Source organism: Falco biarmicus, chromosome 11 (assembly GCF_023638135.1).
Source record: "Falco biarmicus isolate bFalBia1 chromosome 11, bFalBia1.pri, whole genome shotgun sequence".
NCBI classification, from domain to species: Eukaryota; Metazoa; Chordata; class Aves; order Falconiformes; family Falconidae; genus Falco; species Falco biarmicus.
Window position 1 is genome coordinate 19,680,536 of NC_079298.1, and position 23,281 is coordinate 19,703,816.

Consider the following 23,281-nt stretch of genomic DNA (forward strand, 5'->3'; position numbering starts at 1 on the left):
AGCTTAGCTGATTTTTGCAAGGAGGGAGAAGGACTTTTCCTCACTGTTAAGGTCCTGTTTCCCCAGCTAAACAGTAAGAGATTTAGGCTTCTCCCTCATTTTTTTGAAATAATGCCACAAACCCAGAGGCAACGTTCCCCCTCAGTCCTGAAGCTGTGGCCAGGTCACCCCACCCCAGGGTGGGGTGGGTGCAGAAGGGGCCCTGCTCCTCCCTACGCCCTGCCACAATGCTGCCCTAGGAGCTTTATTGCTGTCCTCCTCTGTCAGACTCTTTCCAGACAGGAGATTCCAGCACCTCACCCCTCAGCACCAATTTTATGGCCTCCAGATATATCCTAACCAGTCTCTTCACCCACTAGCAGTCCCACTCGCCCTTCCCTGCACACCCTGCTGCCAGCCAGGCCACCTCCATGAGTCAGCCTGCCTTCCTCCCTCCCCTCGCCCTGCATCTCTTCTCCCACCTGGTTGTCATCTTCCCTGGTACCTTGGTTTCTCCTTGCAAAGTTGACCACCCCTATTTCTGGTTCCCTTGGAGTGGCTAAAAAATTTACCAATTAGCCCAACAACAGATTTTGAAAATTTCAGCAGAAAACCACTAGTGCTAGAAAGGAATACACAGATTCCATTTGTGACTTTGCTTTTTTGCTGCCTGTAATGTCTCTCTAGGGTAGGTGCCCACCTCCTTCACCTTCCCCAAAAGTCAGTTGCCCGTGGTCTGGAAACTGTCACATCCTGCAAAATGCTCCTGGCCCCGTGCCACAAGGCCAGGACTTGGCCTCCAGCCTTGGAGCAACACTGTTTCAGTCAGAATTCAATAAAGTACTTGTATTATATGAACCTGGTAGGAATTGATTGTTATTTGAAACCAAATTTTAGGTTTCAAACAAGGACAAAAAAGACAGCAGGTCAATACACCTCGTACAGGTACCACAGTAGGTCAGAAAGATTATTATCACCCTAAATTATCTTTGAGTCTAATTTCACAGGTGTAACAGCTCCTTTTCCTTCTAATCTACTGACTGCACACTGAAGGCAAAAGCTCAGGGGTTTGGGTTTTTTTTATATATTTTTATCCAAAGCAGATGCAGAAAGGTGTTTATAAAGCTGAACTATAGTAAGCAACAGTAACTAACAGAACCATCTGTCTCTCCAACAGCTGAAATTATATATAATAGCTTTCACTCTAACTTCACAACCAGCTGATAGTCTCCTGTTGCTCCCACCCCTGCAACTCTTTTTTGCATTTAGTTGCCACTAAAGCCCATGCAACTCTGAGCTGGCTTCTGCTACGAGGACTGCTTCTGTCATGTCAGCCAACTCAATGGATCCATGTCTCAGAGGTGCCTCTTTGTAAAAGGGTGCCCTCGGGTGACCAGGGTCGATAGAAATTGCTGCTTTTCCATATGACACTGCAATTAGGATAGAAGATGTCACCTTTCTACCCTTATTAAAAATGACGTAAACATAAAAACATTAGACCAAGCACACTAGGTTGAACAAAAATCTAACTATTACAATATTTTATGTCCGTTACTTACCAGTTCAGAAGTGGAAGTGTAAGACCAGGTCAAAGGCTGCAGTTTCAAAGGCAACATGTATCCTTCTGGCAATCTTTGGCTTGTCCAGAGCTGTAGCTGGTAGGGTTACCAAAAGCTTCAAGCTAGACTGTAGGCCAGTTGTTGACAATTCTTGGGAATATATAGATTTCTGTTATCATTTTAGAGTACAAGTAACTTTTTCCCCCTACTCTTTAGAGGTCTGAAATGATACCTGCAACTCACCTAAAAGGATCACTCGTTTTTCATTTCCTCAAATCATTTAATGGGCTTGAATCTGAGAGGTGAAAGCAGACTCTTCACCATGAGCTTTCTGGAACTTCTGCAGACAGTAGCTCTGGAAACACCTGTGAAATGTTAAGAGGATTGTCAGGTAAATTGGGAGAATTCAAGGAACCTGAACCAGCATCAGCAACTTCAGCATTCTCTACTGGTGATGAGAATAACTATTCACAACCAACATTTGCCCTTGCAGATGGGTGCTTCCAATAGCAAAAGTGCTAAGCCCTGGCATTTGTAGGATGGCTTGAAGACAGTGGAGCAGGCTCCAGGAAGCTTGCTAGCTAACGCAGCCCAGCCATGTGACAATCTACAATGACCACAGATCAGCTCCTACGTAAGCCAGACATCTAATTTAAGGGGTGTCCTTAGACAATTATTTGGAAGATTCAGTAGGGAAATTTGACCTGGAAAGTGAAATGCCTTTCACTTGTGTAGAGGCAGTGTCTAAGATGGAAGGAGCAGGGAATGGGGCAGGGGTAGAGGAGCATTCAGGGTGGAATGATTCAGACTGCTGAGCCTTCCTGTCATGGCCCTGACACAAAAGAACTCTTCCACCATGAAGTAAAGCTATCAAAAGTAAGATTTCTTCACAGCCAGCCAGGGTAAAAGAAGGGATAGACGTAGTGTTCTTCCTGATGTTAAAGAGTCTCTACTGACAACGCTAATGGGCAACAAAGAAAATCACAGTCACAGCATTTTCTTTAAACGCCTCTGTCACTAGTAAGCTCAGGGACACAGACAGAAAAATACAAATGCAGTTATGAATTCCATTAGCTTTTCTGAAACCAAAGGAATTTTACCACCAGAGAAGAACAAATTCTGCTCCTACTTACAGTGACGTAATTGCAGGAAAGCTGACAGAGTACTACTAACTCAGGTACCAGAAGAATCTGCTTCGAGCTCCTGGAATGTATGTTAGGCTGTGCTGAGCAGCTGTAACTATCTCACTACATTGAATAAGAGCAAGAGAGAGAGAAAGGCCTTTTATGACATTCTAACCATTAAAAAGAAACCCAAACACAGCTTATTTTTGTAAATAAATGTATTACCTGAAAAATAGTCGCACACACTCATTTGCACAGTATTTGGTATACATCTGTGCTCTTCAGTAGATTATACCAAACTTTAAGTATTTCATATAATTAATGCCAATATGCTTTATTTATTTTTTATAAAAGAAAACAACTTCTAATTAGCCTTTTTGATGCGTAAAACTTCAGTATTTCTCCCTAGTGTTTTCCAAATCAGGTTCCTTTCTTTACACTCCTGCACAAAGAGTGAGTGTGAGGCTTATGAACCACTTAAGTCTTATTTTGAAGACAGTTTAAATTGCATGTACATGATAACTAAGTCTTGAGCCGGCCCTTAACATGGGGTGAGGTTCACCTACTATGAGCAATGTTGGAAGTCCACATAGTATAAACTGGCCTTGTAACAAGTCAAACATTCCGATTTCCCACTAAATTCTTTCATAAATACTTTTCAACCAAAGCAAACCCTACTTGCCTTCACTGAACCTCTGGAGAGCCTTTGGGAAGAACAAAACCTTCACAGCAGTGACATTCAGAGGCTTATCACAACATGCCAGGGACACAAGTAAATCTCAAGCAGTAAAAGAGTACAACTGTGGTGAGCTACATAGATTTAGCAATAAAGAAGGTCAAGGTGCTCTCTTTTTTGTACTAGTCAACCCTGCAGAAAGGCCAGACAAATTAAGAAGTTTTTGCCAAGCCAAAGGACTGGTTCTATCAGCAGCAAGTAGCACGAGGATGGAAAGCTGAGTGTACAGATTCCCTGGTGTTACCACCTACCCCTCTTTTTCCTGGGAGAAACTCAGCACTGAATTTACATTTACACAAAACCATGGCACGAGACTGACCAGATGCCTGTTGGAAGCAACAGGAATATTTTCCCTTTGCTTTGGGTCTTGGCTAAGCTCTAAATGAAATCAGAGCTAGACCTGAACTGTGGAGGCATACAGGAAAAAGAAATTATGCCTCTCTATTAAATTGGACAAGCAAAGTGCTTTATTGGGTGCTGAAACAAGATGTGAGATTCCATGACAAGCTCAGGTTGCTTTTCTTTCCCATGTAGCTCTCATTTAACACAAAGATGCTTATTATCTTATTTTCCATATCATGGGGCCCTCGACCCTGAGCAATAAATATAGTATCTTCCCTAGAAGCGTAAAGGGCCTGCTTTATAGCCTTGGCAAGAGAGTGTACATTGGACTTATTGGTTGATTTGTTAATTCAAACAAGAATAGCAAACTCCTAAAATTTTGGCCAAATTAACATCTTTTTGGCTGCTCCAATGAGCTAATATTGTTGTGGAAACCTGGAAGCAGTAGTCAAGTCTTTGATGATTTATTTAGTTGGAGTCATCTAGTAGCTAATTGTCTGCAATTTTTAACCTCATTCATGTGCACTGCTGATTCTTCTTCCAGCATCTGCAGTATTCTCCTTAAGCTTTCTTAAATCTCTGTATGTAACATTTCCAGACGGCAGTTCAACTCTATCACAAATATTTTTATGAACTTGCCAAACCACATCCAAGATCTTCAGACTCAAAAGTTAAAGATAAAATCATCCTCAGAGGGCACCTCACCCTTCTCCACCCAGGCACATGAAAAAACCCCAGCTTTAGGCTCCAACATTTTACATTCATAATGAGTCACAGCTTAGTTGCTGGGGTTTTTTTTTTGTTTGTTTGTTTGTTTTTTGGGTCTTTTTGTGGTGGAATTTTCACCTTTCCATTCTTCTCCTGGATTTTTCACCTTGGATCCATATCAAAAGAGAGAAAATACTGGTGAACCATGTAAAAGGCCCATCTATCTTTTCTGTCTGTACTGCAGATCTTACCATCTCTGTAGTGCTGGCCCTAGTGAAGTGTGTGCCTGTCAGTCATTGCAGATGTACCATAGGAAGAATGAGTGATGACTAGGCAGGGAGGTTTTGGCCAGAAGTGCAGATGACTTTTGTACCACATTGGCAGTAAGTCTTAGCAGAGATCAGAGCTAACTACAATGCTCAAGACATTTGATGACTGTAACCTAGATCTTCCTGGGTAAGTTCAAAGAAGAATCTGATTCATTGTGTGGTTCTGTTTCCACCATGGTTTAAGGATGGTCCTGAGGTCCCGATGTCTGTTAAGTCATAAAAATATAACAGTTCTAGTCAGATTTCTAGATAATCTCATGTGATTCTTCATGAGACAAGTTCTTCATGTTGATTTTCTGCATTCAATTATTCTGGTGCATGATTCAGCAATTGTCACCTGTCCCTTTTGGGGTTGTTTCATGCCATGAGTGGACAAAGAGCTCTTTATATCTGGTTTCTGTCTCCTATTTGTATGTTCATGAAGAAGCCTGAGTCCCTCGAGAGATGGAAGATAATCTATTTGGGCAATATTATCAGCATCATCTACTATGGTCCATGCCTGCAGGAAGATATTTTTGAAAAGACTAAGTTCTATTTTGCTAATGTAGCCATTGCTTGAATGTAAAATATAATTAAAGTACCCACCCAGGGTGTATGTTGTTGTGTAATTTTATAACACTACGTCTAGATGAGTGTTGGCATTCTACCTACGTACTTAACCCCACCCAGGAATGTTGGTATTACACAATTACACACATCCTGTTGACTAATTACATAATAATTAGTATTTTTAATATTCAAAGATGCACTCAAATTGGTTAGACACGATTATATGTCACTGCAAACTAAAAAAACCCCATAACAAATACACGTAGTGAGCAATGCCGTTCAGACAGCTTACTGAGCATGGACTTATCTTCCAGCAGACAGCACATAATACTTCACATATCATACATTTTAAACACAGTTGGCAGACCTTCCCTCCCCCACTGTTACTTTGAGTTACACCTGCTTTATAAAACTGTTAAAGTAATTTTGTATTCAGCACAATTAGAATTTCTGTAGCCTGCCTACTTCTGACTTATGATCACTTACCATGACCAGGGATAATTTTTGGCTGAAAAAGCACTGTGACGAGCCTGGGAAGGAAGACTGTTCTTTGCAATGGCAATTCTGGAAGGAATCTGGAAAATGCACTTTAAGTTAGCAATTACCTACAAAAATATCCCAAATACTGTTGTTTTAAGAAAGCACTACTGATGAGCCCGAGCCACTTGGATTTGGAACAGATTTTCCACAAACTTGAGTGGAGCATCTTGATCTGGGCTCTTAGTTCTCATGATAGAGATGAGAGGCCAGATGCAAAGTCTGGCTCACCATTTGGATTTGGGGGCTTTAATATCACAGACTTTTTACTGCAGCCAGGTCTTACATGTACTTACAAAACTGTTTAAGTTACATAACTTATAAACATATTGTTAATCTTAATTCAGTCAAAATTCACAGAAGGTGGTACAGAGGCCAAGCTCTGGGTCTTGCCCAGGGCAGTTTTATTAGCTGCTATGCGCCCAGTGGATTGTATATGATGTTTCAATAGCGTTTCTGGCTTGCCATTCTTAATTTCACTGGACCCCCTAGTTGACCCCCATAGACCTTTATGATGGAAAATACGGACTGTCTTCCCAACTACATCTATGTGTTTGTGGGGCAATAGTAAAAAGCAACAAACATTTTGCACATAACTTCATTCTTTTTCTCTTAATGAATGTGATTTTAAACTTTTCAGTTACTGTGGCAGCAAATGATTTCTCAAGGCCTTGAGAACAAATGGCTGCCCAGGGGTTTCTTATTGGACTGTTTCTCTTTTCATGGGGCAAGAGGTTATAGTGCAAGACCAGCTTCTTTACTGAAGAGCAACTTCTTTCTGCCCTGGCAAGTTAAAAGTTGGCATTTTAGTCTAAACATTTGCCCCTGCCATGCAGTTATTTTTTAGTGAACCAAGACATCTATGAAAGCAAACTGAGGCTGTTTGGAAGGAGCAGGATGTAAGGCTGCTGAATAATGCTTAGTTCAGGGTCAGATGCAAAGTAGCTTCACAACGGTCCCCTCCCCAGAGCCTCAGCAACCCCTTTTCTCTACCCCAAGCAGCAGCAAAAAAGTCAGTACACTACTGCATTTCTCTGTGTCTGGAAGACACTTAAAAAGAGACCAGCTTTTTGAATTTGTAACCTGGTTTTCTGTAACTTCTAAAGGCTTTTCTTTTATGTTCACTGCATTCCTACCTGGTGTGCTTCATCCATGACTCTGGCAGACAACAAATTTCTGTGGGACAGGGGAACCATCCTCACCTATACACCTTGGTCACCGCTGGCAAGCACACAGCAATCTGATTTCACCTTGAGAACCAGTGTTTACCCTGAGAGCCGTTGCTTGAGGAAACCATTCTTCCAACATGAAGCCCCCATCGATGTGATCGGTCAAATCCGTCTTTTCCCTTATTTCCTAAAGAAAAAGAAAGCCACAATGAACTTATGCACTTTGTAATTTCCACCTAACAGAACTGCTCTGGCTCATTTGCATATATGATGAACAGTATTTCATTATTGAAAATAATCCAAAACAAAAAATTGCACCTGGCTGACAACATAAGACCAACTTGCTTCCTGATGCGATTTTAAATGGCTGAGATATTAAAACACTGAAAAACGGGGTTTATAATGGAAATACTGACAGACTATTAACTATAGCAGCACTGCTCTAATAAATGGAATAGCCTGTCGTAATCTCTAGTTCATAAATATGCAAATACAAGGCAGAGGATTTGCTCCAAAGGATGTCTCTATAATTTTAACTGACCTTTACTGATACTAAATGAGCCTGTTGCTTCTGGTTTTGAGCATTAAATAGAAAGTACATGGAATCCTTTCTCTCTGCATCCAAGGCCCACTCTGGTTCCCATCAGCGCCAATGGCAAAATCCTCGCTACCTTCAACAGGAAAAAATCTGGCCTCAGAACATCTAGAATGTGAGATGCCTGGCATTAAACTGAACCCTTGACTGTACTTGATTTTAATTCTGTTCTCATCTGTGTTAATTATTATTATATTAATTATTCTGTTTGGGAGAAATTAAGCACACATTCACCCCATGTGTCAAAGAGCTTGACCTGCCAAAAGGCACTCGCTTGTTCAGTGATAAACAGACCATCAACACAATGATATAAATGTTGAATTTTATCCAGTTTCCTGTTCTGAACCAAATGGAGGTAAATCCACTGACTTAATATTTAATAACCTAAATGTAATTTCTTTTTTGTGCCTCGCATTGCACAGTAAAGAATTGGATGGCTAGCAGTTTTGCAGATTCCCAACCCCTAATTATTTTAAGCTATTCATCCTGGTATCTGTCTATTGATGCTCAGCCAAATTGCCAGCAGGGGAGAGATCTGTCCAATCCAGGAGCTAAATGAGTCACTGAGAGTCAATCTGTTTTTTTCCCTTGCTGCTGGGATTTCCTTGGGTCCTGGCCTCTCTCTGCTCCAATCACACACACACAGCTCCAGGCATGGGTCCTCTTTGGCTTCAGCTGCCTCCTGTCTCCCCATGTCTGCTCTGCTCATCACAGCTGTTGATGGGTTCTCACCGGCTGGCCACAGAAGACCAATGCTTCCATCACACTGCTCTTACAGTTCTTGCTCTGAAGGGAAATGAAGACATCTTGGCCTTGTTGAATTTGCTGCTGAAGTAATACATCAGGTATCTAGATGGAAAGCAAACCACATGAATAAAATGTGTCATCTGGGTTAGATACTAATTTATTTGCCTTAAGTTCTGGGAACAATATTTGCGCTTTTTCCAGAGAACTCGGTTAAGTTCCATAGAAACTGAATACTAATATGATTTCTGCAGTATGGAAACAAATATAAAACAGAGAAAAAATAGACTCATCAAAAATATTAGCTGTTCAGTATTAAAAGGTCTGACAATGCCGCAAATATAATTTATAAACAGGAACATTTAGAGCCTAACTATTCACTAAAAAGCAAATTCCTTGCTTCCTTCCTTTTAGGGTCAGGATTCAATTACACAAAAATATGCAGCAGACTTAAGGACTGCATGTAAGATTAAGATAACTGGTATTTCATGGTAAATGATTAAATTAGCTGACACAGTTTTATCCTGAACTTTGCCATTAAAACTGACATTTTTGTGCCACGCACATTGTAGGCTGCTGGTAATCTAAACTGCCTTTCTTCTTTCAAAGACTTTAAATAGCTGAAGAACTCTTGTTCTTTACTCATTTGCAAATGTGTGGAAAATATATCTACATCATAACAAGATGAACTAAGCACAGGACTTTTTTTTTTTCATCATCTATCATACAAATACCTTAAGAAAACAGCAAGGAACTTCCAAAGGCCCAGATTCAGCTCTACAACATGCACTTTAATCAAGTCATTTATGTGACTCCACAGAGATGAAAACATGCTGTCCTCCTCATGGTGAGTAAAAATAGAGAAATGACAGAAGTCTCTTACTAAAAGTTTAATTATTCCTAGTATACAGTTCTAAACCACTTTATGTTTATTCCTCTTCTTTTCAGGCTTAGAAGTTTTATGATGGCAGGGAGTTACAGGAATAATTTTGATAGAAAACAGAGTTAGGACTGGATGGATGAAATGTCAGAGCTGGTGGTTGTAGTAGATGGGAACTGCCCTTCAGTTGAGCTAGCTGGGAAGGAGCAACTCAACTCCTTTGTGAAGATACTCAGCCTTCAAGACAAAATGAAGGCACATGGCATTGCACATAGCAAAGGCAAGGCGAGTCTCATCAGAGACCTGAACTATGAGAGAAGTGTATCTTCTGAGTATTGCACTGAGAGACTGTCAGAACTGGGTAAGAAGAAAAGCCACAGAAGCTCTGCAGAAATTAAGAAAGGCAGCCTGACACGCAGACAGTGCATCCCTAGGAGATGCCAAGGGTGAACATAAGGAGGAATGGGCTCTGGCTGAGAGAGGTCTCACAGGCAATGGGATAAAATTCTTGTATTCATCTAGTCTTTTGACTTGTCCTGTGGTCAGAAAAAACAGATCTTTGTCCTTTTCTTGTAAATACATAGAGTTACAAAGAAGTAGTATGTGACTTTCACCAACAATTTCTCCTCATAATTAGAATAACCTAGAATATCTCAAATTTTTAGTTAGCCATAGAGTTCAAAAGAAGTAGCTCTAACAATACAAAAGCACAGGGTCTGCAATACCAGTCCAGAACAGTGGTCCAGCATGTCCAGTCATTCACAGTCAGGAGCCTTACATGCTTGTGAAAATGATGCAATAGGAATGACAATAATTATTATAGAATAATCTACCTGAATGGGACACTTGAGTCCCCACTCACAGGCTCTGAAAGTTGAAGCTTTATGAAGAAGTCATGCATGCATCATATTATACTTCTTTCTGTGCACTGGCACAAAGATAAAAAAAGTCTCCAAATATTGACTATACAATTTGGAGGGGTAAAGGCATGTCTCTCTACTTCAGCTTTTAGTAACTAAGATCTCTGCTGAAACAGATAGTGGAAGCTCAACAGACACTAAAAAAATTGTGGGTTTTATTCCAGCAGAGAATTTAGCCCCTTATTCTCAGTGCAGCCTTATCAGAGGTGTGTCCATAACAGGAATGTTATAGCAAAGCTTCTGGATTCCCTGTTAGCCGTACACAGTTGAGCAAGACTTTGGACTCTTTTTCACATCTTGGAACTTCTATTAGTTCTAACACAGAAGAGGAACCAGCTTTTTACAGAGCACCTTCCCCAGGAGTTAAAAACTGTAGTTATACAACACTCACACAGTCACACCACTATCATCCACTGATGACTTTCAGTGAAAAGAAATGTCCATGAAAACAGTTTCATTGTTTGAGATCTTATGCAAATGCTGAACAACGAAACCCTATCTGATTATCAAAAAATCAAACCCATATGACCATCTCACAAACTCATTTATTCAATTAAAACTTCTCAGCTCTCCTACATAATTTCTTGGCTTTTTTATATTGTGCAAAAGATATAGCTACTTTTACTTCTCTTTGTACGTTTTAAATTTTGAAAACCTTTCACAGCAGAGGTTATATGAATCATCTAGCTTTTCCTATTCCAAAATGTTTCACTGATCATTCATTATTAACTGAGTAAAACGAAGATAACTATGATAAATTTTGATCTATCTCAAAGTATTAGAAAGGATATGAAAACATCTTGTTCACAGTACTAACTTTTAGATGACATATGAGGGTACACCCCCAGTTTTTTTACCGTCACGTACAATAAGGCTCTTAATAACCCAATCACTTCTTACTACATTTTTTCCCATTCCTAGGCACTAACAGTTTCAGCCAGGTCTGCCATTTAGCAGAAACGCATTCAAACAATACAACCAAGAAGGGACTAGGTGCTGGTGACAGGAAGCCTGTTGATGTCAGAGATTAGGAACCTAAATAATGTCTAGGTTTTTTTCTAATTAATGTTTGTTCCCTAAACAGTTCTACACATGTATAAGCCTTTATGTGAATGCTCTGGAAAGAGAGTAAGTAGTCTGTAGCCACTCTTCTATCTGGGAGTGATGTTTTTCAACACATCTCAGTACCTGGTGCTCTTTCACTAAATATACTGCTATGTAACTGTACACAATAGTTGAAAATACCACGAGAAAACAATCCTTTTCAAGTTGCTCAACACAGGAATGAAACACAACCTAGAGAGGAAACACACTAATCCAGAAAGAAGAAGGAACTAGAAGAAACTGGCTCATTTTAGTGAGTTGAGATCCTGGATACTTCTTGCTGCCTGTCATTTGGCTCTCCAGGCAGGTGGGATAGACTGAAGTTAGCAGGGCTCTTTGAGGTATACTCCACAGCTGAATGTATCTGGAACAAGCTGTTACACGATTTTAGTCATTTGCCTCTTCAAATGATTACAGTTTCACTACAGCCCACCTCAGCTTGAGTTCTCCAAGGTCAGAGAGGGTCAGGCCTATGTGTAAGGGAAGTAGACAGGGACAGAAGTTGTGCAAAGCTGGTCGTGGACTTAATAAGGGCTTGATTCTGTACCAATAAAATCAATGGGAGTTTGGCTCACGATTGCAATGGGAGGTGGATCAACGCTTTATGCCAGCTGTTCCCTGCTGGGTAGGGATAATCCCTTTGAAACAAAATATTTAACTTGTTCTCAACTCTGTTGTTGTAAGAAGGTTTCCCATGATAATGCTTTCATGAGAATTAAAAGGTGTGTCCCATATTTTTCTTCCGAATACCTGCCATTTCTGTAGTACACATTTCTGCTATTAACCATATGGGTTTACAAATGAGTTACAGGGTGGATCATCTGTTTGTTCTGCTGGCCATGACAGCACTTCTTGCAGTTTCCTCAGCCAGAAGAAGAAGCAAGGAGGCATGTTAATTCAAACGGCTACAGCTGAGGTGGGATCCCATGGGCAGAAGTAAAATAGCTAAGGTCCCTGCAGGCAAATGAGAAGATGATAGAAAAAATAAGCTGCCAACAGGCATGAAGGCAGTCACGAAGAACAGAGCGTGGGAACAATATCAAAGAGAGAGGAGCTAAGGGAGGACAATATTAACAATAAAATCAGATATGTGTGTCCTGAAGTCTGGATCCAAGTACAGCATTTAGGCTCAGTTGCCGTTTTTGTGTTTTGTTTTTACGTTTTACAGGGGAAATGTGGTTCTGAAACATGTCTGAAGCTGTCCATGTTGTTTTACAGATCAGCAGCACACTGTGGCTACTTGTAGCCCCTGCTGTGTTAGTCAAGTTCAAAAACAATGTGGAAGTTGGGCCCATCTACCCCAGCTTTCAGTTTGGTTCACTCCCCCTCACCCCTCTGGCTAAGATCCATTTGGCTAACAGACCTGGAACATAAAGTCTGCTAAGTTTTATAAAGCAATTATTTAATTTTAAAAGTCTCTTCCATTGCATTCAAATGAAATTTCCATAAAATAGAGAATCCTCCATGTCCTCCTGGGAACTTTTGTTTACTCCATAAACCATGACACTTTTTGAAAGCTCTAGAAGACTTCAAGAGAGGAAACTTCCAGATACAGAGTTGTTTGGTCTGTCAACTGGGAACTGAGCTTTCCATAGAGTTATGACCTCCAGAAGCAAAAAATGTATGGAATTGTTTGAGCTTAAGAGACTGTGACATTTTTATAGAATGAAAGGAGGAACTGAGAGATACAATGACAGAGCCCAGAGCTGCATCTGTCTGGTTGTTCCATGGAGCATTCTCTTTATAGATTTTTATGGTTCTCCTAGCTGTAGCACTTGACCTTTTTGTCAAATATTATTTTAGATTATTAGGTGTGATGATTAGTTACTAAATATACCGTCTATAGTAAATAGGAAATTGTGTAGCCTGATGCTTTAGTCTCAGACCTTTCAGGCACTGCTCCCTTGACATTTAACATTAGAACACTGAATCCTCTTATATTAACTTAAGTCACTTGGTAAGCAAGAAGTGCACAGCATTTTCACACAGGAGACAGGATTTTCTGAGGTAGCAGTACTAGAACAGGGATGTCTTCTTTCTCTTGCCTCCCCCCGCTAGCTTTAAGAAGTGTGAAGTCAAGTATAACTACGAGCCAGCTCATGTCAAACAATACAGCTTAGTCTACTGCCTACAAATAAGTGCATTTACCTTTAAAAGTTCTGTAAACCAGCACTTTGCAAATGACTCTGCCCTGTGTCTCTCTCCCTGGTGAACCCTTCACTCTTCCATTCATCCTCTCCTCTCCCTGGTACGAGAATTAATAATTTGCTATTTTACCTCTCCTCCCAGCACCTTTTTACCTCCATTTGGAAAACGCCTCTCTCCCATAAATCCCACCTTAAATATTTGGATTTAAAGGTATGTGGTTCCAGATAGCATGGACCCTGAATTTTTGAATATTTATCATAGTTTTAGAAGACAAAAAAAAAAAAAAAAAATCTTGCTGGAACGTAAAATTATTTTAATAGGAATGGAACAAAATTCTAGTGCAGAAACATCTATCACCCGTAGAGGACAAGCTGCATGAAGAAGAAAAAAGAGCCTTATTAGTAAACACTGTGGAGCATATTTAGAAGAGCACCCCATAGAGTCCATGTAACATATCTATAGTGTACAATTTCAGCTTGGACATAGACAGATTTAAGATCTGGGTAAGTGATTTCTCACTAGCAGCAAATCACAGAACTGCCTGATTTTTCAGCAAAGTAGATCTGGTTCTGATCTCAGTCCTGAAATGTAAGACTGGTACAGCTCCAGTCATTTCAGGAGAATCATTCCTGACTGATACCAAGGTTACAGTGGTCTATTAGATTTAATAAAACCATCTGCTCTAAATCCTAGCATAGATTTCCTCTTTGTTATTACAGGATGGTACTTGTTAGCCAAGCAAAACCCAAGGACTCACCCATTTGTGTGAGTAGTGCATGCACAGACCAGACTGCAGAACTGGTCCTCAAATTCACAGAGCTGTAATTACATTTTCTTTGATTATGCACTGATGTGATGGAGGCAGCCTATGCACAAACCAGGTAACACTACTCTTCTTGCAGTTTAGCTTCATGGCAATTAAAACAAGCACGTTTGAGAATTACAAGAATTAGGAAAAATCACTTAAAAGCCCAGGTCTTCTAAAATCACCCAGTGTCTGAATGGTTAATGAACAGCGAATCTTGGGTAACCGCACCACTGTGCTCCTGTAAGTGTTGTACACTTTTGTCTTTACAATAATAAATATTACTGAAGCTGGAGATATTCCATTGCAGTTAAAGCATCACTATTTAGCAGACAATTGCTTCCAGAATGAACTGCTGCAAACCTGCTGTGCTCCAACACCTGCCAAATCGAGTTCCTCCTGTCCCCCCTCTTTCCAGATGCCCTCCATGTTGCTTCCTTTACCTCTTAGCACACACCAGTGCAGTGACGTGACAGCATGAGGCTCAGGGCAGCTCCTAGTTGTTGCTTCCAGAACCAGAAAGAAATGGGACTCCTCTGCAGTCCTGAACAACAGCAACCTGTAACAGTGGAGCTGCAGCAGGGGAGAATTTGTTCCCCAGGCATCATACAGATACTTGCTGATCCCAGAAAGTCACAGAATGAGAAAGCCCGGTCGCACGCACAGCAATCCTACCTCTTAGGTGTTTCATTATAGAAGCGTGTGTTGGAAGAATTGGACAATCATTCCTTGATTCCAAGATATGTCTCTACAGAACAGGCAACACAGAAAACTTTTCTGACCTAATCACAAGAACCAGCACATGCCTGTTTATCTCAGTGCTCTGCTCCCAGCTGCTACACCCAACTCATTGGACCCACATGCTTCAGCTACCTTTATACCTCTAAGAAGTTTACACCTGCCCTAGCTGGAGATCTAAACTTCTGAAATCTATAGGCAAAGTAGTGATTGATTCAAATGCCTTTTTACATATGTATCTTGATGTAAGTACAGTCAGTCTTTGGCTATGTTCAGCTCCCATACAAGTAGATGCAGAAATGGGCATGAAGCAGGAAAAAGAGTTAACAAGAAGTAAAATAACTTGTGCCACATATAAGATCTTTAATAGTTCTTTTTATTGCTGCCACTCCAATCCTTTTGTCTAAGCTATTGACACAAAGGAGATCAAAAAAGGGTTTTTTAGAACACAGCAGGTTCATTGGCACCATTTAAGAATTTGGCTTGAGAAGTAAAATCACTGTTCATGCCACAGCTGGCCTTGGTCCATTGGTTTTGCTACATTACTAAATCTTTTTGCTAAAGAAAAAGAATTCTAATTCTATGTAACTGCAGTATTGCCTTGACCCTTGAAGTCCATGGAGCTCTTCCAGGACTACATGACTGCATAGCAGAGCAAGAATGTAAAAACTGTTACAATGCTGGTGCTTAAAGCAGAGGGCTGTATTTGCTGAAAGCTTCTGTAATGCTCTGGGCTGAAGATAAAAAAGTGGTATATGCATAAAACAGTTTCGAACATGATGAAATTTGCCATCTTACCTACTTATGTCCTAAATCAGTAATTTTCTAGTCTGTATGGCTTATCAGAGGACTTCTGGAGTAGCATTTTACTTGCATAAATTCCATTAGCTGTATTCATGAAAAGCCACTTCTAAAACAGTGTTACATTGATGAGTTTTCCCTAAATGGGTTAAGGTGAAATAATGGAAGTTAAACACAAAGTCCATAGCAGGAAGTCAGTAGCAGAGCTGCAGAGTATGCCAAGGGTCCTGGCACCTAGATGCAGCAGGCCAGACATGACAGCTCGCCCATCTGAAAACTACTCTAGTTAGCTGTCAATCACAAAGTAGGACATAAAGCTCTTCTCAGCAGTTAGTGGACATTAGCCAGTTACCTGTAGAAAATTCTGTGATTCATTCTCAGAATTGGAATTAGAAAACAATTGGATTTCACTGAATCAACCTGTCCCAAGTCCTCCAAAACATGCCATGCCTACTATCCCTTTCCTTCTCTCTGAAGAATTGTGTTTCTCAATGCACCCAACAACATCTACTGACTCTCAGAGGTAGCCTTAATGCAAAATCTCTGTCTTGAAAGTGAGGGAACTATTCCATATTTAAAATTGACTCTAAGGAGAAATCAAAATTCAGATTCCATCTCTAGAAGATGATTTGCCAGTTACACCATTTCAGCATTTGTTCTCATACTGCATGGTTTTCAAGCGCAATTTATCAATTGTGATACATTTTATAACCTCCCACAGTCAGTCAGACTTGTGGATGTTTGCCCTCTTTAACGTTTCCCAAGAAGTTTAAATGGTTTTAGTTGGTATGGAAGAAACACACACAGATATCTCATATAAATCATTTTGGCCTTTGGCCAAAATATATGTTTTAGCTGTGGGCATGTTTTCCTATGGCTAACCATTTCTTTCCATTACATCTAGCAGAAAGGATAACACAGGCTACATTTGTTGAGAAGCAGCTTTCTTATAAACAGGGCAAAACATAGTGGCTCAGCTTCCTCAACTAGGATCTTCAGGTTTGCACTGCAACCAGACATGGCCCAGGCACCATCTGCCCATCTGTGCAAATGTCAGCTCAGTCACTCCACTGTAGCCAGGACTTCTTGAGAAAACAGTCATGCTGAGAAAGTCTAATCTCAGTCACAAAGTTCTAACAATAATTATAACAGGTCCATAGCTCAAAAAAATGAGAACATACATACATGACAGAAAAATGACACACGGGAAGTGTGAGGTGTTATAAATATAATTGCTCACATTAACATAACATGTTATATTCTGAAAAGCAAAGCATAGGCAAATATGTCTTCTTAAAACACAAAAGCAAAAATTTTGCCTTTACATACTGATGTTTCTAAGCTATTTATGCCTAGTGCAGCTCCTGTCAGCTTATCACAAGCTGCATGTTTTCATTGCAATCTACTGCACAGCATCACTCCAGTTCAGCTGGCATTTGTGTTATAAGAAAACAAGATGGATTTCACTAATTTGCTTTACTCCTACCTTACAGCAATTCCTGTATGCAGAACCCTCTTTCTGTCTGTAATATTGTTGGGATGGTAGTGGTGGGGCAACTTCATCACCTCACTCACCCAGCTCCTCCTCTGCTTAGGCACCTGTCAGTTCCCACAGTTTTGGTGCAAAATACACCATTTTTCAGGCCTGAACATTTCACTGGAATGGTTTATGCCTTGTCCACCAAATATCACAGCAGGGAAGGGAGAAAGGTCAGATGGCATTACTAATAGGGTTACATTTCGAGAAATCTTCCAGTAGTGCATCTGGGGCCTCCAGGACACCTTCCCTCTGGTTATGTTGAAATAGCTGAGGAAGGTGAGCTAACCAGATTCTGGAGTACTTGCTTTACTTCTATTATTACAGCTGAGCCATGTGACAGGCATATATAGTCATTTCAGTGAGGTTTTCTCATCACTGAGTGCAGAAAAGAAAGAATATGAAACCTGAACAATACAATGGTATGTTTTTTAAATAAGAAGCAAAGACTTTTCAAGACTAGATATCATATAAATTGCTATTAGCAAATCCATATACCAATGATACACTCCAAATAAATGGCTGGGCATTTGAGCTAAATCTTGTTTGGCACAGTGCAGGTTAGAGCTCCAGATGGATGTAAGCCTGGGGGGAAAGACACGTCTGCCTACAGAGTAATTGTTACTACTGAAGTGAGGTTTTATATCTTCTTTCCCCATTCTGCATCTTTATCAATGGGTTCTACGCTCCTTTTTCACATAGGGGTCACATCACTTCACCTGTTACTTTCACTGGTTGATTAAAGCAACTAAGTGATTACTTGTTTGTCCCCTTGATCTATTAGGGCAGGTCTCATTGTAAGACTTCTGCAGATGATCAGCTGCATAGAACGGTCTCACTCTACAGCTCTCAGGACTAAAATTCCTAAACTACAGATAAATTTATTCTTCCTGTTAATAGTCTAGTTAATACATTCTGATTAGTGTCATTAGCAATTTTACAGGAAAGCTGGGCAATTTCTGTCATGATATGGTTACAGGACTTCATACAGACCCACATACATACACATACATTCTTTACTATGTTATTTTAACTTAATACAGCTAAATCTCCCTGTGCATTGACACTGCATCTGAGTCAGACCAAAGTCCAGACATGATGTCTGCTTCCTGTTTGCTATTACACATTGCTGCTGTGGCAAAATGGCTGACAAGAAAGAAGAAAGTCTTTGAAGTGTTCTGACAATCTTTGTCAAGAAGATCCCAGAAGCACCGATAAATGTTTTTTTCTCTCCCAGGCCTCTCAGCTTAAAAGTACCAAAGGGTTCACTTCTGCTACCCTTCTTATTCAAAACCCATATGAAACTGCTAGAGGATATTTGTGAAATGGCATAGGCTACAATGTCATCAATATCCTGATGACACCAAGCTCTATGTCTCCTTTTCATTGAAGCCATATGTTACAGCTTCCTTGTGTCTGGCAGAGATAAGACATGGATGAAAGCCAGTTGGCTGAGGCTTTCTTTAGATAAGATGAAGGTAGTGTATGGGTTTGGCAAGGGAGAAGTGTTTTGAGTTGACAAAAATCTGCTTTCAAAGTTGAGGGAGATCCCCACTGTCAAAATGCACAAGGGATTTACCGCCTCCTACCTCATTGGGCTACCAAAGTGATGCAAATCTGTCTGTCTCTTCCTAGACTTGACTCACTAGGTGCTCATTGGGTTTCAGTTGCCCAGGCTCACAAGGTCAATGCAGGCCCTACTACGTCTCTGTCATTACTTTCAGATGTTGTCTAGCCTATTCATAAAGATACTGTGATAAAGACTTTACCCCTTCCTGATCTACTGCAGGTATGCCACCAGATTCCTAACAGAATACCGAGTATTCCTTAAGGATCAGCTGACATCCTTCTTACTGAAATTGAAGCCTATTGGTACTCACTTTTCCCCAGGAACATGAGAAAAGACTATTCTTTTCCTTTGGAGCAGTGTTTCCTCATGTAGTTGAAAACCTACATTATCTTCTCCTGTTTAGGTTAGACAACCCCGGATCATTCAATTTTTCCCCATAGACAAATTTTTTTTTTAGATTTCTTATTATTCTTTTTGCTCTCTTTTCCAGCTGGACTGTATTTCTTGAAATGCGAGCCCCAAAAGGAGGTCACAGTAAATCAAGTGACTTTTTAAGCTTCTATTAGATATAGGTAGGCAGCAGCACTGTTTCTGCTTCAGGCCCTTCTGGCATATTTACTGGGTGGAGGATCTTTGCTTGTTATCTCTTCTGCAATATGATAGTATGCAGCTTAGCTGCACTCAGCCCCCCAAACAGAATTACTCTTAGACAGCACAGAGACACACAGGTCAATGCAAACCCAATAAATTCTACACTCATTTTCCAAATTCACAGCAACATTTTGGGTAACATCATGTTCCGCTAAGATGTCCATCCATTTTTGCCTGCAATTCAGAGCTCTCCTCTTAATTGTTGAGCCTCCCTCCCATCACATCAGCTTTCTTTGACCTTAGTCCCACCATTAAGTGGAACCTTTCTGCTATAAAGCATTCTATCCTGATCCTCTCTCCTGCCCAAAGCTGCTGATTCTTCCAAAAGCTTGAGTCTTTATTACTCCTTGTCCTTGCTTTTCCTTAGTCCTTGCAGAATTTTCCACTCTCCACTTCCCCCCACCCCCAATGGAGAAGCTGGGGGAATTAATTTTCTCAGTCCATTTGACTAGATGATCATCAAGGTTAATAATCTACCACTGTCCCTTGGCTGGCTGGCATGGGACATGGCCCTGTCAGTTCTGCAATACAGCCTTTCCACGAGCCCAGCTAGGAGCCATGAGCTGGATATAGACACATGTATCCACCAGCCACCACAAGAGCGCCCTTAGTGATGTCGTGCTGGCGAGGGAAATGGGTTCATCACTTTCAGAAGCAGACTTCATCATTTTCATATGTCTCTTGTCTTTTATTTCCCCAGTGCTACACTGTCACTACAGGACTATTCTGGAAGCACAGAGGGAGCCTTCTCAGAAGCTTTGACTAATACAGGATAAGGCTGCTTACTCTATTGCAGGGCAGAGAAGAATAAATTAAAAAGGACAAATTACATGTGTTCTCCATACTTCGCATGAGCTGCCAAAAGCATGCTGGCCTGAGTACGTTGATGCCTGGCTTTCCTCAAGAAAAGTGAATCAGGGACATATTCTCTAATCTGGGCAAAGTAGCTCTGTAGGCAGAGCACTGCACCTCTTGGTAAGGCTCACTGCTGTGTCCAACAAAAACAGGGGACTGGGAGAGTCAGAAACTCTTTGACAAATACATAAATGGACAACTATATTAAACGAAGTTTATACAATAAAAAGGAGGATGACCAAACAAGAGCCATGCCGGTCACTTCTTAATTACGCTATCTGCTAAAGCGACACACAATATTTATGTAAATTACACAGTCTCCATGTAGCACAAAGAAGTTACTGTTCCTCCTCCCTCCCTCTCAATGAAATTTATGATTCTGCAGTTTATTAAATCCTTCTCTCACATGTGGAAATAAAAAAAAATAAAAAAAATCTTTGAGACACCCCCAGAGGAGTACAAGAGGCAGCCAGCTGATGCAAACAGCATGCCAGGGTTTCATGCAGGAACTAGGAGTATTAAAAAGGGGAAGCAGATACTTTAGAAAAATTACTGATAGTGTTGATGTTCAGGTTAGGCTACCCAGGGAGAGAATTGATGTGTTCTCAAATCATTACTGGGGATGTTCGGTGACTGTAGTGCCATTCATGAACCAGTTACCCAGATCTATAGTGGGAACAGCCAAGATCTCACGGTTTTCTGATTAGATTTAAGGGGAATGCTGTGGGGCCCTCATGTTTCATGCCTTGGAATTACAAACTATGCAGTGACCATCTTAGTACTTAACATATAAATGTATTTAGTATAAACAACAGTCCTGAAGAACTGCAAGCTTTATTATCTCCATATCAGAGTCTTTTTCAGTGTTCTAGGAAAAAAGCATGCAAATATGCAGACCTCAAGGTTTCCACAGAAACCTCTGGTCAAAAAAGAAATGACAACAGACTCACACTCAAGGGGATGGGGCAGTATGTCTAAGTGCAAAGAACAGCTGGGGTATATGTAATGTTAGAGTTATTTTTCTGTGCTTCCTCTAGGATGAACCAAAGACCTTGTTTTGCTGGATGCTGAATGCCCTAAAGTCCCATTACACATCTCAGGAAAGGACCTTAATGGTTTTATTGGGAACCATATCTGCACATATAACAAGGCCTTTGAAGATGAAAGGATTTTTTTTCTCTGTTTCCATTTGTTGCCTCTTGGTTGACATGTTCCTAGATGGACACTCAGTCCCCTGATATCTGTTGCCTAATCAGGGACATCAATTACATCCTCAATGGGAAAATTCTGGAACATCTATGAAAGTCAGAAGTGTGAGGAATAGATCTCAGATGATGCAGATGCGGTCATTGCTGTATGATCAGATAAGCAACATTGCAAGTTCATTTTTGTATGCTAAATAAAATAAAAATGTCAATATTTACACATAACCTTCAAGGCTCTTACATTTGCAGCTCTTTAGTATTCAGCGCAGACCACATTTTCTTTAGTCCGTTACCAACAGCTTGGAAATTTAGTTAGAGGATGCAACCCAAATGTTCCTCCAAATGTTGTTTCCAAATGGTCATCTTGAAAAATGCTGTTTAAAAGGATGAAACCTTTATGTGAAGATATAAGAGCCCATGCACAGAGCAACGTAAACTGCAGGGAAATCATCTGAAGATTAAAACCACTAATGATAAAGATATTACTGTTAGGCATAGTTTAATTTGTTGGTAACTAAATCACCAGAGGCTTTTTACAGGCTGCTTGGAACCTGACTATTGTGTACCGCACATTCAACCTCTAAGTGTACAGTGACACAAACAAATAAAAGTGATCATAACAGTTGAAATGTAGTTAGAGACACAATTGAGAACATCTGTATTGTAAGCAGAAATAAATTAGAAATACTGAAGTGTTTTGTAGCTGTGAAACTGAGGGATAAAAAAATAACCTACAGCACCTGGATTAAGCAGTTATAAATAATGTATAAAGGAAAAATCTCATTACCCCCTGTGTAAACTCCCCCCCAATGAAATATATTTTATGAATGTTGCATCACAGTAATAAATGCAGCATTTGTTTTCCCCATAAACTTTCCATTTCATGACTATAAGATAGTTTGGATTCGGAAATAATGGCCAGCGAATGTACTGTTTGCAGGATTAGTTTCCCTCAACAAGCAGCTTTGAACTGACCTTCAGTTTTTTGGGCTAAAGAGCAGAGACTTACACAGGCTTAGCAGAACTCATCTTTGTGCCTACAAAGCTGTGGCAGTGTTGTACTCTACTTGCAACACAACCATACTATATAAACAAATCCAATAGCACCACTAGAGAGTATTTAGACTCTGAGACTTGAATGTTATAATTGCCTGATATCATGGAAGATTTTATGAGATTATACTAGATAAAGATATATGAATGTGGAAAGCTTTCCCTTTGTAAAAAGCGAGGTCTTACAGCAGAACGCTGTGCACTGCAGGATACACTGTTTCTATTTACATTAAAAAGAGCAAGTGCTGTAGAAAAAACTAGAATGCTTCCTTTCAAGTTTCCAGTTTTTCTTTGCAAATATTCACAGTTTTGTATAAAGATGCCAGGACAGATTCCTCTCTTGTGTTAGCTTTACACTAAGTCAGCTTTGCTGAAGTACTCAACAGATTAATTCTAGATTTAGGCAGTGTGTTACTGTCAAATTGCACCATCGGCTTTTCTGTTGAAGATACCTTGATTTCCCACATATGAAAAGGAGTCAGCTTCCTGATGATCCAGGGCAGCAATCACTGATCCCCTTGGGAGGTTCTCAGAGTGATCGGTATACCCGATATGCAATCACCAAGCCACAGCGTGGTGAAACGGGGGTGAGGATGGGGATGGGAGCCTACAAAAGAAGTCAGCATCTAGAGTCAAATTGAAA

The 23,281-nt window shown here is 40.4% G+C and overlaps 1 long non-coding RNA gene across 4 annotated transcripts in view; it reads right to left on the reverse strand.

The window, feature by feature from the left end:
- LOC130156777 (uncharacterized) overlaps positions 1 to 23,281 on the reverse strand; it is a 520,457-nt gene that overhangs the window by 29,758 nt on the left and 467,418 nt on the right. For 3 of the 4 annotated variants that reach the window (XR_008824606.1, XR_008824605.1, XR_008824603.1), the window contains 6 exons: positions 8,360 to 8,476; positions 7,000 to 7,219; positions 5,813 to 5,901; positions 2,672 to 5,276; positions 1,782 to 1,903; positions 1,539 to 1,688 (listed from right to left, as the gene is read on the reverse strand). This is a non-coding gene — a long non-coding RNA (uncharacterized LOC130156777). Of the gene's footprint in view, positions 1 to 1,538; positions 1,689 to 1,781; positions 1,904 to 2,671; positions 5,277 to 5,812; positions 5,902 to 6,999; positions 7,220 to 8,359; positions 8,477 to 12,084; positions 12,230 to 23,281 lie in introns of all 4 variants that reach the window. The other variant, XR_008824604.1, reaches the window with a different exon arrangement.